Genomic DNA, 14,691 nt, shown 5'->3' with positions numbered 1-14,691 from the left:
ATCAATGGAAAAGGCACTGCAGCAGCGAACAAGGCAGAACCGCGATGTGTCGACCCTATTGTGTGACTTTCTCGCTATACCCCTGGACAATACCAACGCCTTGTAGGAGCTCATTAGGCTTATCATTCGAGAAGAGCTTCAAAAGCTTCAAGTGGCTCCAGCATCGGTACAGCGACCCGCTCTGGCTGAGGTCGTCCGGGAGGAAATCAGGCAGGCAGTCCAAGTCCCAGAGCGAAGCGAGACACCACAGCACAAGGTACGGCAGCCACAACCTCGCATGTCGTATACGGAAGCTGCACGAAGTTCGTTGTCCCTGATTTTTCGCGATGTGAGCGACGTCCTGGACTTTCATGGTGTGCGTGTCGTTGAACAAGCCACTCACCTAGTTGCACTCCATTCATGGCTGAAACACACCCACCTCGCCAGAGTGACGTATGGCGCACCGCAGACCGGAGGCCCTTGTGTTTCGTTGCGGTGAAGACGATCACCTCTACAAGGCATGTCCCTACCATCGAACTGGGCTCCGTGAATTTTCATTGAATGCGCCATGCCCGCGCAATGTTGAATGCGCCCTGGAGATTGAAGCATACCTTGCTGATGCCTGGACCTCATTTGCCCCACGATTCCATGAACCCCGGTCACCTTCACCCGCCCGAAACAGGTCTTCCAGCCCCCTATTCATGCCGAGAGCAACGAGGCGTCACTCACTCAGCCCAGCCTCCCGGGAAAACTGAGTCCAGCGACCTGCGGAGGTGAGGTCGCTGATGTTGCGAACGCTGAAGATCCTCCACTACAATGACCGCGATATGACGTAATTGAGACGCAGAGAAAGCAGCGTAGTTTCGTGTCAGTATCCTGGGACTTACCAGTTACCATAGATGACCACGAAGTCACGGTGTTAATCGACATGGGTGTGGACATGCCTGTTATGAGCCAGAATCTCGCGCGTATTCTAAACAAAGTTTCGACGCAATCGACCGGAACTCAGATTCGTACTGCAGGAGGGCATCTCATCACTCCAATGGGCCGGTGCATGGCACGAGTCAACATTCGGGGCTTCACGTACATCGGCGACTTCGTCATTCTTCCTGAATGTTCAAAGGACCTTATACTCAGCATGGATTTCCTTCAGGCGAACGGTGCCATCATCGACCTGCGAGAGTCTAGAGTCAGCTTCGCTACTACGCAAACCATAGCGAACAGTAATGACGACCATGACATCGCACTTCGCGTAGCTGATGATCACATCACGTTGCCACCCAAGAGCAGCGTGCTTACCCTTGTCCAATGCGACATGAAGGACGCCGCCGAAGGAATTGCTGAGGCAAACATGCCCCTGCTTCTTGAGCGCTACATTTGTTTAGCCAGAGGGCTTCTTCAGGTGCGAAACAAATGTTCAGTCGTTTTGTTAACAAACTTTAGCAACGAGTATCGGCATGTACCGCGAGGAACGACAATCGCATTTCTTCACGAAACCACTGATGTTACTGACATTGCCACATTGGAATCTGCATCGTCTCAGCAATCTGAGTTACTCAGCCTAAAGGAACGGATTCACGTTAACGCCGCTCTACCAGACCATCAGAAAGACCGTCTACTGAGCCTCATGAATGAATTTGTGGACTGTTTTTCAACGTCATCCAAAGTGCGGCACACGTCCATCACGAAGCACCGCATTATAACGGACGAGTCCGCATGTCCTGTTCGTCAGCATCCTTACAGAGTGTCTCCAGTGGAAAGGGAAGCGATCAAGCATCAGGTGAAAGAGATGCTCCAAGACTACGTGATCCAGCCATCCACCAGCCCATGGGCTTCCCCTGTAGTGTTAGTCAGAAAGAAAGACAACACACTACGCTTCTGTGTAGATTACAGAAAGTTGAACCGTGTCACCAAGCGTGATGTTTATCCATTGCCATGCATTGACGACGCATTGGATTGTCTGCAACATGCCAATTTTTTTCTTCGTTGGATCTTAAATCAGGATATTGGCAAATCGAAGTTGATGAACAGGATCATGAAAAAACAGCGTTTGTGACACCTGACGGGCTTTATGAGTTCAAAGTTCCCCCTTCGGTCTCTGTTCCGCACCTGCCACCTTTCAGCGGACGATGGATACCGTGCTTGCTGAACTCAAATAGCAAACCTGCCTTGTATACTTGGAAGATATCGTCGTGTTCTCGAGCACGTTTGACGAACATCTCGCACGACTTGAGAGTGTCCTCACTGCGATCCATACTGCCGGCCTCACCATCAAGCCTGAACTTCGGGTTCCAAGAGCTCAAATTTCTTGGCCATGTCATTGGTTCTCAAGGCGGCCGACCAGACCCTGACAAGTTAGTTGCCGTCGCTGAGTTTTCACCACCAACAGACAAGAAGGCTGTCCAACGCTTCCTTGGTTTGTGCGAATGTTATGGGCGCTTCGTCAAGAGATTCTCGAGAATTGCTGAGCCTCTGACACGGCTTACATGCGATGATGTGCCTTTCATTTGAGCAACGAGCAGCAGCAGTCGTTCAATGAATTGCGCAAGCATTTGCAAGAGGCCCCGATATATGCTCATTTCGACGAAGACTCTGACACTGAAATTCATACTGACGCCACCAATGCGGGTCTCGGCGCTTGTGCAGTGGCAAGCTGGTGCGGAACTCACCATTGCTTATGCAAGCCGCAGTCTCACTAAGGCTGAGAAAAACTACTCAACCACTGAAAAAGAATGCTTAGTGGTTGTGTGGGCAATTGGTAAATTCCGACCCTACTTGTACGGTAGACCTTTTAACGCTGTCAGCGATCACCACGCCCTGTGCTGGCTTGCCAACCTCAAGGATCCTTCAGGCAGACTAGCCCGTTGGAGCCTGCGCTTACAAGAGTACGATATTACAGTTGTCTACCTATCTGGCAGGAAGCACAGTGACGCTGACTGTTTGTCACGCACACCACTCCCTACGACGTCATCGGACCCTGACCATGACTTGCCATTTGTCGACGTTATCGACACCATAAAGATGGCTGAGCACCAGCACGCTGACGCTGAGCTGCTGCCGCGGTTCGGGCACCTCCAAGGAGTTGAAGGTGTTTTACCCCGCTCGCTCGTGCATAGCTTATCATCATACTACTTGCACAACAACGTCCTTTATGGGAAAAACTGCCGAAGCGGCCCCAATACGTACCTCCTTGTCGTGCCGTCGGTGCTACGCCAAGACATTTTGCGAGGCTGCCATGATGAGCCATGCGCTGGACACCTGGGATTCGCTAAGACATTAGGCAAGGATACGACAGAAGTATCACTGGACCCGGCTTTATTCTTCTGTGCAACGGTATGTGAAGACCTGCCGGGATTGTCAGTGCCGCAAGAAACCACCAGTTAAACCGGCTGGCTTTCTCCATCCTGTGGACCCTCCTCAAGCACCATTCCAACAAATAGGAAGGGATCTACTTGGGCCATTCCCAGTTACCTCTTCGCGCAACAGATAGATGGTTGTCGCTACCGACTACTTAACCCGGTACGCCGAAACCGGAGCTATTCCGCAAGCAAATTCATATGAAGTGGCCAAGTTCTTTGTACGTCACATCGTCCACGATATGGTGCACCGTCTGTTCTCATAACCGACCACGGTACAGCATTTACAGTGGAACTTATGCAGGACGTTCTCCAGCTGACGCATAGCTCTCACCGCAAGAGCACTGCGTATCACCCTCAAACCAATGGGTTAATGGAATGTCTGAACAGAACGCTGGCTGATATGCTCTCCATGTATGTCGACGTGGAGCACAAGAAGTGGGGCACGATCTTACCCTATGTGACTTTCGCCTATAACACTGCTGTACAGGAGACTACACAGTTTACGCCGTTCGAACTTGTATACGGGCGCCACGCTAGGTCAACACTTGACGCCATGCTACCTCTGGCTGATAATAGCCCGACCAGCGAACACGTAGAAGAGTTCGTACAAAAAGCCAAAGAGGCATGCCAGCTTGCTCGGCATCATATCCGGAGCCAACAGCATACCGAAACCCTTCGATACAACCAGGGACGACGCGACATCCATTACAATACCGGCGGCTGCGTGTGGGTCTGGACGCCCGTCCGTCTCCGTGGACTATCAGAAAAGTTGATCCCCCAGTATTTTGGTCCCTTCAAGGTTACACGCCGCCTCAGTGACATGACCTACGAAGTCGTCCTCTGCAGTTCTGACCCCAGTTCACTCCGTCGTCGTCCTCCCATTGAAGTTGTTCATGTAGTATGCGTGAAACCATACTATGCACATACATGTACGCCGAGATGCACCTGAGGAGCTCCATTTCTTATGTCGCTGAAAGAACTTTTTGACGCGACCGAGACGGTCGCTTTTCGCATGGGAGGCAATTGACACAAAGATGTGGGGCTCTCGCACCGCAGGACGGCGCGCGCAAAGGTCGGCGCCACTAAAGACGATGAAGTGCGTAAGCTGCACGCTCTTATTCTGGCCCGCCATTAAAGAGAAGCGTATATTTTGCAAGACTCCGTCTCCAATCTACGTTACAATATAGTCCTTGTCGGGTGTACAATTAAGCTTTATATTACATGTTTTACAAATTACTCATCTGATGCCTTAGCAGCGAAGGTTTTTCCTCCGCCTTTCTTGCAAAAAAATTTTTGGGAAGTGCCCAAGTGCATCTACATTGATTTTTTTTGTGCATGGTGCATGTGCTGTGGCGTGGGACTGATTCACAATATTAACAGTCACAGCGTTCAGGGCCCTGTGTTGCTGAAAATCCAGCAGTGGTGTTGGCGACCTTTTCCATATGAGAAAATTAATCCCAAACCATGAATCCCGATCCATGCAGGCCCTCCAAGTGGCACATAGGCGTTACTGAAATAATTTGAAGTTCTCAAAGTAGAATATGTCAAACAATTCATAAAGTATGACTTGCACACAACCTCGAGACATGATAGCGTTGGATTGTAATTTGAATATGCGAGAAAATACAATTCTGTTGCGCTGGAAACTCAAACACAAACGCCTTTTCCAGCTGCCATTTCAGGTCTGTCTTAGGAGTGGCACGCCCCAGAAAGCTCGCCTTCATGCATAGCGTTCGGCACCAGCATTTCCAGGGAAACATTACAGAAGCATAAGCTGCAGCTGCCCGGAAGCGTGAGAAGCAGCCATGGATCTTTTAATGCTATCGTGTTCCACTCTTAAAGGCGCAGCTTAAGTGTCCCCCAATCTTTTTTTTCGCTGTTTGGGGACTGCCTTCTTGAAGGTGTTGCTTTGTTTCCTTTCTGCTGTAGGGTGAATGCAATATCTGCTTTGAACAGCAAAGCCACATTTTGATTGCACTTGATGCTGGCTGCACTAGCGTGGCATCTCTCCTGAACACTATCCAACAGCTCACTATGATGTTATGACTGAAATAGAATACACAGGACACCTTCGTGTACCACTTCATCTACCTCGAAGTAATATGCCATAGCTCTATGATCATATCCTTAACGTCCACTACTTTCTTGGATTCATTTCAGATAGCTGGAATGTACAGACTAAAAAAGCCCAGAAGCGCTTGCACTCTTTGGAGAATTTTGTATGAGCATTTTCAGGCTGTTCTGGTGACACTAAAAAATACTGGCTCTCCTGTAATCGAGAGTAGATGTAAGCATGAAATGGCTGCCGACAAAGCAGATTGATTGTAGATGATACTAGCCACAATCTTAAAACGGGTGTAGCGCACATTCGCAACGGCACACCCCACCACACTGCACTACGCATACTGTACACTGGTCCATATGGAAGTAAGTTTCCTGTCAAAGACAGGGCCCCATTGCAAGTCTTGTCTCGGTCCACCAGACGCACCGTAGACCTCGCACACTGCTGGCATTGAAAAGAGCACAAGCAACTGTGTCTCAGTGCCAAAAAATGACAATCAAGTGTACAGTGCCTTGTATCTGCCTCTGAACGTGGCTATTAGAAGTGACAAATAAAACTTCAGCGTACTAGAAGTTGCAGCTTGAGTGATATTGTGAGCAAATATTTAGGAGAACTCAGAAGCAATATTTTTTGTAACATGTTTGGGAAGTAACTAGCGTATGTATTGCAGTCTTGACTGTTTGCCCGCATGATCTGGTTTGAGTACCAGGATAATGGCTCTGGCTTTTGGTTCATTGAAGGTGGCTGATAACAGGAGCTAAAAGCATTTCATGCTTAAAATGTCTGCAGCAGTGGCACTGTTCGGTTTGTCAAGGACCTCATTCCATGGCCCTCATTCTGACACCTTCGAACACTGTTTCTGCCTTGTAACGCTTCCTGGAATTTATCCTTCAAATTCTTATGTGAAAGAACCATGCATCAATTTTGGCATATTTCTCAAACTGTACGAGCAGAATTGCTGCTGTTTTCATAAATACAACCTGTAAATCAGTACAGCAGAATTGTCAGTTGAAATATGTAATCCAAATCAAGGAGCCATTCTCAAGACGATGTTCCTGCTGGAACTGATGCGTGGCAATTCTGGCGTTGGTGAAATCGTTATTCTACATTATAAAGCATGAAATGTTCGCACATGCTCTTATTTCCTTCTTTTTTGGGCTTTGCTGTTTCAAGGAGCTTTGCCTTTTGAGTGGCAGCAGCCTGATTGACATAACTCCTGACTCGCATATTTAACATTTTTGCACAGTTTGGTCAAGGAGTAGCCAGATTTTGAGAAGTGCATCTTTAGCAGAGTCTATAGATGCTCGCTTTTGATGTGGAGAGACAAGCAGCTTCATAGCTTCCCTCTTGTCGTCATTGTGTCAGCAAACTGAAATGAAAACTCTCGAAACAGTATATTTGTTAATGAGGAATACTTGCAAGGCACATTGTGAAGCACATGCCGATGAATTGCTTCATCCTTTTACGTTAAACAAATCATGCCATGTGCTGTCAAGAGGCAAAGAAAGCTGTTCGCTTTAAAAATTAACAATAATCTCCAGAGTTTGTGAAGTGTTTGAGATATTGTTACCCAGTGCCTTCAACAAAGATGTTATGGGAAACAGTGCCAGGAACTAGCATACTTACACCAATTGCAGGTATTTGGCGGAGTTGTATGGGTGACAAGATGGCCGACCAATTTTCCTCCAATGCATGTGAGCTTTGTCATCTTCACGGTGTAATGTAATCTTTTCGTGTAGCGGATAAAGAATGTGTGGCAACATGAAATGGCCTTTGACGACACAGGCGAGTAGTGGATGCCACACTTCAGTTCTAGTTAGTTACATCAGCACAGAGCATGTATGCTACGACGAAGTTGGGTCCATACTTTGGATTACCGTGTACAGTGTCACTCTCTTCTGCATTGCAGAAGATGGAAGCCAGTGTTTCTTTGCTGTTGCCATTTCAGTTTAGTATATTTTCATGTTTTCATGCTCTGCAAAATACAGCCAGAGGTTGCACGGTCTTGCAATGAAGACTACTTTCTGTGTTTTCAAGATAAAATTTTAGCTATAATAAACGGAATTTCCAAAAAACAAATTTTATGTTTGGCCTGCCTTTTTTTTGGGTGATCAGACATGGGAGCCATTGAGGCATCATGGCTCATATGTGCTCCCTTAATGCTTGAGAGGTGTGTGCACAATGCTCCTTGCAAGTTTTAAAAAAAAATGGATACCACCCATAATTGGTCTTGGTTTGCACCCTTAGCCACAAGTGTTATCTGAAAATATAGCTGCTTTTTGTTACTCTTTCTGACAGTGTGTTTTAGATACATAAAAATTATGATGGACGTGCATGTACAGTGTGATTGCAGGAATGAGAAACATTACTGGAAGATCCTTTGCAAGAGATGCAAGTGCTTGCCCATTACATGAGAAAAAAAGGCTTTGTTTTCATTGTATACAGTAAGCTAAGGGTCAGGCGGACTTGATCACAAAAGCAAAGAGAGAGAAATTGGTTGAAAGAAAAATGCAAAGCCTGCTGACCACATCGTAACTGTCTAGCGCATAGACACCAGCACATTGGCCAACACTGTGGGAAAGGAGAAGGGATGGAAAGATGAAAGAGATTGCCATGAAGCACATGTGGTGAAAAGGAGAATGAAGCAAAAATTGGTGGCATTCAGAAAAAGCCAGGTATTCTTGATGAGAAAACTGAAACATTGGACAAATAATTAATAGCAACCTTTATCAAGTCTTACCGCTGTATTCAGCAATACACCTTGAAGCTTCTGCTTGACTTGACATAAATGCGCCCAAGATGCTCATTGCGTTTCTTTTGGTGTGTTCACGACAGGCGTCACTTAAATCGAGTCAAGCATGAGCTTCAAGTTAAGATGGATTTCTGAATACGGGGGGTTAGTGTTATGGCATGGTGAGGCTCTGGAATGAAGACTTCATGAACTAGAGAATAGATGTGCCCGTGAGAACCTACTCTTAGTATTATCGCAGACATCTGAATCACAAGAGCAGTCTGAAGCATGTGGTAGGTTTGTGAAGACTTTCCGAGAAACCCGCATGGGTTTTCTCTATAACAGTTTGCTACAATTGGGTGTATGACTCATTTTACATTTCCTGATCACCTTGCATGTTTCCGCACAATGCTTTCGTGATTACTGTTCAGTGGTTCTTGTTTAACAAAATGGAGTCGTAAGAAGGAAAAAGGGAATTTTTAGGCACTGAAAAGGCAATACAGGCACGAATGTCAAAAGAGGCACTTGTAGGCAGGATGAACGCAAGATTACCTTGTTTACATGTCCATAGTTTGTACTTACAAAGAAGGCAGAAGGATGCAAGGAAAAAATAAGCATTTCGTCTGAGCTTCCTCTCATTATGAAGCAGTTTACAATGATGAGAGCTAAATACAAGAAGTGTGGTCCTAATGAATGGACTCATTCTCCTAGTTGCAATGCATAGTTTAAGATTTTGAGGGACTTCAATCGCACCTCAAAAAGTCCATGATCAATAAACAGTGCAAGGAGCCAGTATAACAGCTTTCATTGACAGTGAGGTGGCCCTAGGATATGATCCAGTTTGCATCTTCAATAAGATGGCTATTGATTGGCTACTATTGATCTGTACAATAAGCGCAGCACACATGCAGAACAGCACGCAGTCCCATTTATGCCTTGGGCCTCAGTGCTATGCTAAAACCATGCTAAACCATGTACCATGCTAAAAGTGTGGAAATACAACAGATTCATAAAACCAGCTCTCTTTATCACCTTATCTTAGGGAGGGACTTGACGTTACAGTGCAGAGCATGAACATTTTCTTAGAAGGCTTCCAGTTATTTACGAATTATATGGTAGAGGTTCATTTTAAAAACTGTTCTGCATAACACTCATGCTTCTTCACAGATCTATCATGATTCTGTCAAATACGGGACAAGTTGGGTGCTGCAGATAAATGGTTCCTGCAGAGCCTAAAACTACAGCATCAATAGGTAGCTAAGTTTTCATTTTTTTTCTTGATGTTTGGTCCAGTTCTCTGAAACATACACATAGAACTGCAACTGTTCAATCTGAGTACCAATATTAAATGTGTTATTTTGGGGCTTCAATGATTTGCTGAAGTTGATGGCAAGTGAAGGACTGTATATGTATAGAAAAGATGGCGGTAAGGTCAACTATCATCTTCTGTGCATAGCCTTTGAGACACTGCACTAAATATAATCTAAAACACATGAAAAGTTTTTTTATAGAACAAAGTACAGCCATGCTGGATCTCACTGGCATCATTATCATGTCACTGGTGTGGCACTCAACACAATGTGGGAACTACCATGGCTCGTACAATGCTCCAAAGGATACATTGCAATAGCGAAATTATGCTCAATGGCATTTGAACTGTTTCTTGCAATTACAACAACTTCTCGCCATGCACTTATTCATTTATGACTTAGATGGTCGTGGAGCCTAAGTGCTTTTCTACCTAGCAATACTGCAAGCTTGTCTGGTGACACTAGCTGCACAAAAGAGCAATAGTAGCTTGTGTTCCAGAAGAACTTGAGGGCGGATTACAAGTTGTTGCCACACTACAGATGAGAAATATGAACATACTTGCTTCAATATCTTAGCTGGTGCTGCAATACAGGTACTGCACTCCTTTAATTGCACTGCTTACAGCTGTCAAACTATACCTCTGGTGCTATGCACATTTTGGGGCTGGCAAGAAGTTCCACTAGACAAGGTATCTACCACACAGGCATTTAAAACAGTGAGTTAAGGGTGTTTAAGACTGACTAAACACAATTTGCCACTTGGCTTGGATCTCGATTCCTCTCCCCTCTAGTGTCATTGACTGAAGAGCCACAACAGGAGTAGAGTAGCAATATTTTGTTGTCTTGCCTGTTTACTAATAGCAAGAAACTACGCTCTAGCACTGTAGCATAATCAAAGAACAAAAGGTCAAGTTTATTGAGCAAGCTTGATCAACCAGCTCTCCAGTAGTCTGGGCCCCACGTCAGAGGGTATCGTCGTATCATGTCATGACTACTAAAGTGCATGAAGACTACTACCCACGAAACATGCAAGCAGCTATTTGATATCTAAAAGATGTCTTGAACGGCTAATTCGAAAGCCTAGTAGCTGTCTTGATCAAGACATTTTGTAGCCATGGACGTCTAGAAGTACTTCAGTAAGCCCTGCTAACGTTACGCTAAAAATTGGCTAATGGACAGCTTGACAAGAACAACTGAAGACTTTTACTAGACATTCCCTCAAATTTTTGCAGCAGCTGTTACAGTGACACAACGTTTGCCCACAGTTACAATTTATTTTAAATGAGGCATGGACATCAGAAAAAAAAGTTTATATTGTCGGATAGAGTGATGCAGAGGTAGTTTTTCCAGATGTAAACTATGGGAATACTGTAGTACAGCCTCATTGGTCAATTTGTGCTTTTTAATTAGACCAATCAATTGAATGCCACCTGTCAGAATTATTTTGCAAATAAAACAAGATCTGTATTGTATGCTGATATAATTCCAATGTTCACTCATTGACCTAAACAAGAACATCTATGCGTGAAACACGTCATTATTGACGAAACTTCGCCCTGCTGGGTCTCCACCAAATTGAAATAGTTTCTAGCAAAGAAAAATTTTGTCAGTGATGCTGCAGTTCAGGCAAAAATTACATCCTGGTTTCAGCTACAGGGGGCACAATAGCCACTGTGCTGCAATGAGTTAAGAAATAAAGGATAGTACACATCTGGAAAAACACTCTGCGAACCACTCTAACTAGCAATATAAATATATTTTTTCTGATGTCCATGCCTCATTTAAAAGTAAATTGTAACTTACTTTCTGGGTGCCTCTTGTAAGGTAACGCCACATGCGTGCACAGCATCACGCAGAAATAATGGCGAGTTCTTCGGCATACCATCCATTAGTGAATTCCTTGTATGTTGCATGTTACAAGAACTGAAAGATAAATCGTAATATGCTGTTATTTTTTTCATGATCTGTATGATGAGCTTTTCATGCAAAAAAGGTGATAAACATGATAAAAGCAAGGCATCAACTTCACACCATGTCACATACTCATACTTTATTACCTAATAAATTAGAAAAGATGCAGAAAGTGTAATTAAAAAGAGTGACAAATAGCAGCAAAGGTGATCATGGATAAATCTTGAAGATGATTGCCGCCGCTGCCAGAGTAGGCCAGCCTTCATAGGAGAGCACTGGCTGCCCACAAAAGCTTGCTGTCACAGGCCACGCGTGACGGTTCTTGTAGACATAGGAAAGGAATACCTGCACAGAACAGGAAAAAAAGGGCAAGGGAAGAAATGGGAATGTTGAAATTGGAACTTCAATTAGCAATCTGTGCTATGTAAGAAGTTTGGCTCACAATAAAAATAAATTTAAGCACTCCTTTCTCTTAAACTACGGATATTTTGAGGTACGTATGCGATGATGTTTAAAATGAGTAGTATATTCCTATCATAAGACGCCAACAAACACCAACACCAAGGACAACATAGGGGAAATTACTTGTGCTTAATAAATTAAATAAACGATAAATTAATGGAAATTAAAGTGGATGAAAAAACACCTTGCCACAGGCGGGAACTGAACCCACAACCTTCGCATTTCGCGTGCTATGCTCTACCAATTGAGCTACAGCGGCGTCGTTTTCCCATCCACTTTCTTGGGTATTTGTGTGTCCTAGTAGAATGCTGGGAGTGTTAGCCAGCGCCACAACTCAGAGACCTTGTTCCTGGCATATAGTCATTAAGTTGCATAGCAGAGTCAAAGTCAGCCTTTAATTTATTGTATGGTGTTTTGTGGCTAAAAAGCCACTTATCAACCTGTCAAACAAGTCTGAGAAGCTTCCTGCAAAACATAATCAGTTTAAAACAGTAATTCACTCTGCAGGTAAATGATGTACTAACTTAATTAAAAAGTTAAATAGCGTTTTATATTGTTGAACTAAAAGTAAGTTTGGCATTTTGCGCTGCCTAGCTGTTGCCTTTCTTTCAAACTTAAACATGACGCAGTACAGAGTAAGCAGGTAGCATGCAAAGGAGGACTGGTGATAAAGTAGTGTTCCAAAGCAACACTCCTAGCTGGATCAATCACTTTTGTCGATATATTTTCATGTGACCCTAATTGGCTTCGGGCAATACCTCACACAAATGATGCAACACCTTGGATGATGAGTCTTACAAAGTTGAAAGTATCTCATGATGTGATCAAATGATAACATTGCCCACTGACTTGGAAGTGTTAACATGCTGTTTGCGTGAGAAAGTGCAAAGTGATTCGTATAGGTGGCAAATTCATCAGTGTATCTATAGCCTCAGGTAATTCTGAGCATCTATGCTGACTTGCAACTGAGAAGCCACTGCACACAAAAAGGTGTATTCAAGTAATGGTCCATGCAGAATAATTGCCCACCTAATGAAAAGGCAAATGTGGCAGGCTAATGGGCCAGAGCAAATAGATTGATAAATTCTGATAACACCTCCAATGATACTATTGAAATAGGTGATAAAAAACAGCACAGGTAAAATTGCAGTTATGACAAAATTTTAATAGCACCTCTGCAATCTGCTGGAACCCTCAGCATCATGCCTGTTCTACACGCACATATGTTGCAGCGCAATCTATATCTCAGACGCAGGCGCCTCCACAGATCACTTTGTGATCTCCTCACAATAAGGTTAAAAAACAGTCTGGCACAAGCTACTTGATGCGATTCATTTTGCAAGCGCCAGGCAAGTGCTGATGGTGGTAGAGCGAAATTGAAGTTTGTCCTTGTATGGAAGCCTTGGCCCATGTTTTATCAATTCTAGCGGCAAAGCACACGTTTTACAGCACACGTAAATCTTAAATTAGACTGCTTGCTGATGCTGTACAGTAAGTTCCTGTAAAGAAACTAAATCACACAGAAGACATTTAGAATACCAAACTAATCAAATACTGGCTTGAATACATTTGTGCATTAGGGAAGCAAGGTGTAATGTACACTGTTGTAGAAAATTTTTACTCATGTATGAAATACTTCTATGACACAGCAGAGTTAATTTGTGAGTTCTTGCATAGCAATGACTACCTACAAGTAAATTTTGTAAGGCTTAGGGAAATTAATTATTAGTAGAACTGTGTATGTACACTGGCACTGAGAAATTGGTTAAAATAGTGGCAGCTTATAATGGACCAGTGCAAAAAAATGGCCGTTTGTGAGCCACCAACTAGGTATTTTACCACGAAGCGCTCCCTGGCCTTAACCCATATAAAAAGCACTGGGAGGACCAGAGAGGGTACAGCACATTGGCTTACAGTGATCATGATGAGGTCCCGTCATCCAGCTAGCGCCAAGGTACAAGAAGGATGTCCAGCCTCTATAAAGTGAAAGGGACAAAATAAGATAGCATCAAGTCAGTTGGAAGGCAGATTTGCAATTACAAATAAGGTGACCCAGTCACAGTCATTCATTAATAAATGCCGAGCTGTCGTGATTTCACTCCCAGACGAAGCACCTACTAGGTTAAAGGTTTTGCTGCTTATTTAGAACAAAACACAAGTGAAATTTGTACATCAGCAGACGATTTAATTTGGAATTGTATAGATTAAGTAAACGCTGCAGTTATATTTTTTGTTTTGCTGTAATATGGGAACGCCACAAACTGCATAGTCACTGACACGCGCGCGCACACGTAAGAACAAAAGGACACAAAATAGGGCGAGTTCAGTCTGGTTCAGCATTACAGCCAGCGCGTCGTCATCGAATGTACTCCTTTCGGTTGCTCGTGTTACGTTAACCAGAAAGACCAACAAGCAGGGCAAAGTTCTGACTGTTGTTGCGGAAGTCGTGGAGCGCGGTAGTGCTGAACGGCTGAACACAAGCAGAACCCTCGTATAAAAGTAATGACGAAAACTCGCAGGGCAGAAGAGCCCATATATCAAGAATTGTCGCAGGTAACACCTAAATATGTTCACATATTGTTGACGAAAAACGAAGCGCAATGTATTTCACTTACCTGAAAAAGTGTTATCCGAACGTGCGACGTACAAAGACGCACCGAGACACGAAGGCGGCGAACGCAGATCCCGCCATTGTGGTAGTAAGCCGTCGGCGAAAACACGCAATACAGCCGATGTCACGAAGCACTGATGCAAAACACACGGCACACAGCATCAGCACAGCTAAATGACTCCAGTTAATATTCAGTATAAATGTACAGAACGGCTTAGAATGACGCACAACAGGTTAACGAACCCACGACCGAGACATAGCAGGCG

General features: G+C 44.3%; 1 long non-coding RNA gene across 1 annotated transcript; it reads right to left on the bottom strand.

The window, feature by feature from the left end:
• Positions 1-11,476: 11,476 nt before the first annotated feature.
• LOC142588954 (uncharacterized) lies at positions 11,477-13,789 on the bottom strand. Its single transcript, XR_012829756.1, has 2 exons — positions 13,729-13,789; positions 11,477-11,697 (listed from the first exon to the last, which is right to left on the bottom strand). It is a non-coding gene; the product is annotated as an uncharacterized LOC142588954 (long non-coding RNA).
• Between the last annotated feature and the right edge of the window lie 902 nt (positions 13,790-14,691).

The sequence above is a fragment of the Dermacentor variabilis genome, chromosome 7 (assembly GCF_050947875.1).
Source record: "Dermacentor variabilis isolate Ectoservices chromosome 7, ASM5094787v1, whole genome shotgun sequence".
Classification (NCBI taxonomy): Eukaryota; Metazoa; Arthropoda; class Arachnida; order Ixodida; family Ixodidae; genus Dermacentor; species Dermacentor variabilis.
The sequence above is the reverse complement of the archived record's forward strand: the minus strand, read 5'-3'. Positions and strand labels throughout refer to the sequence as shown.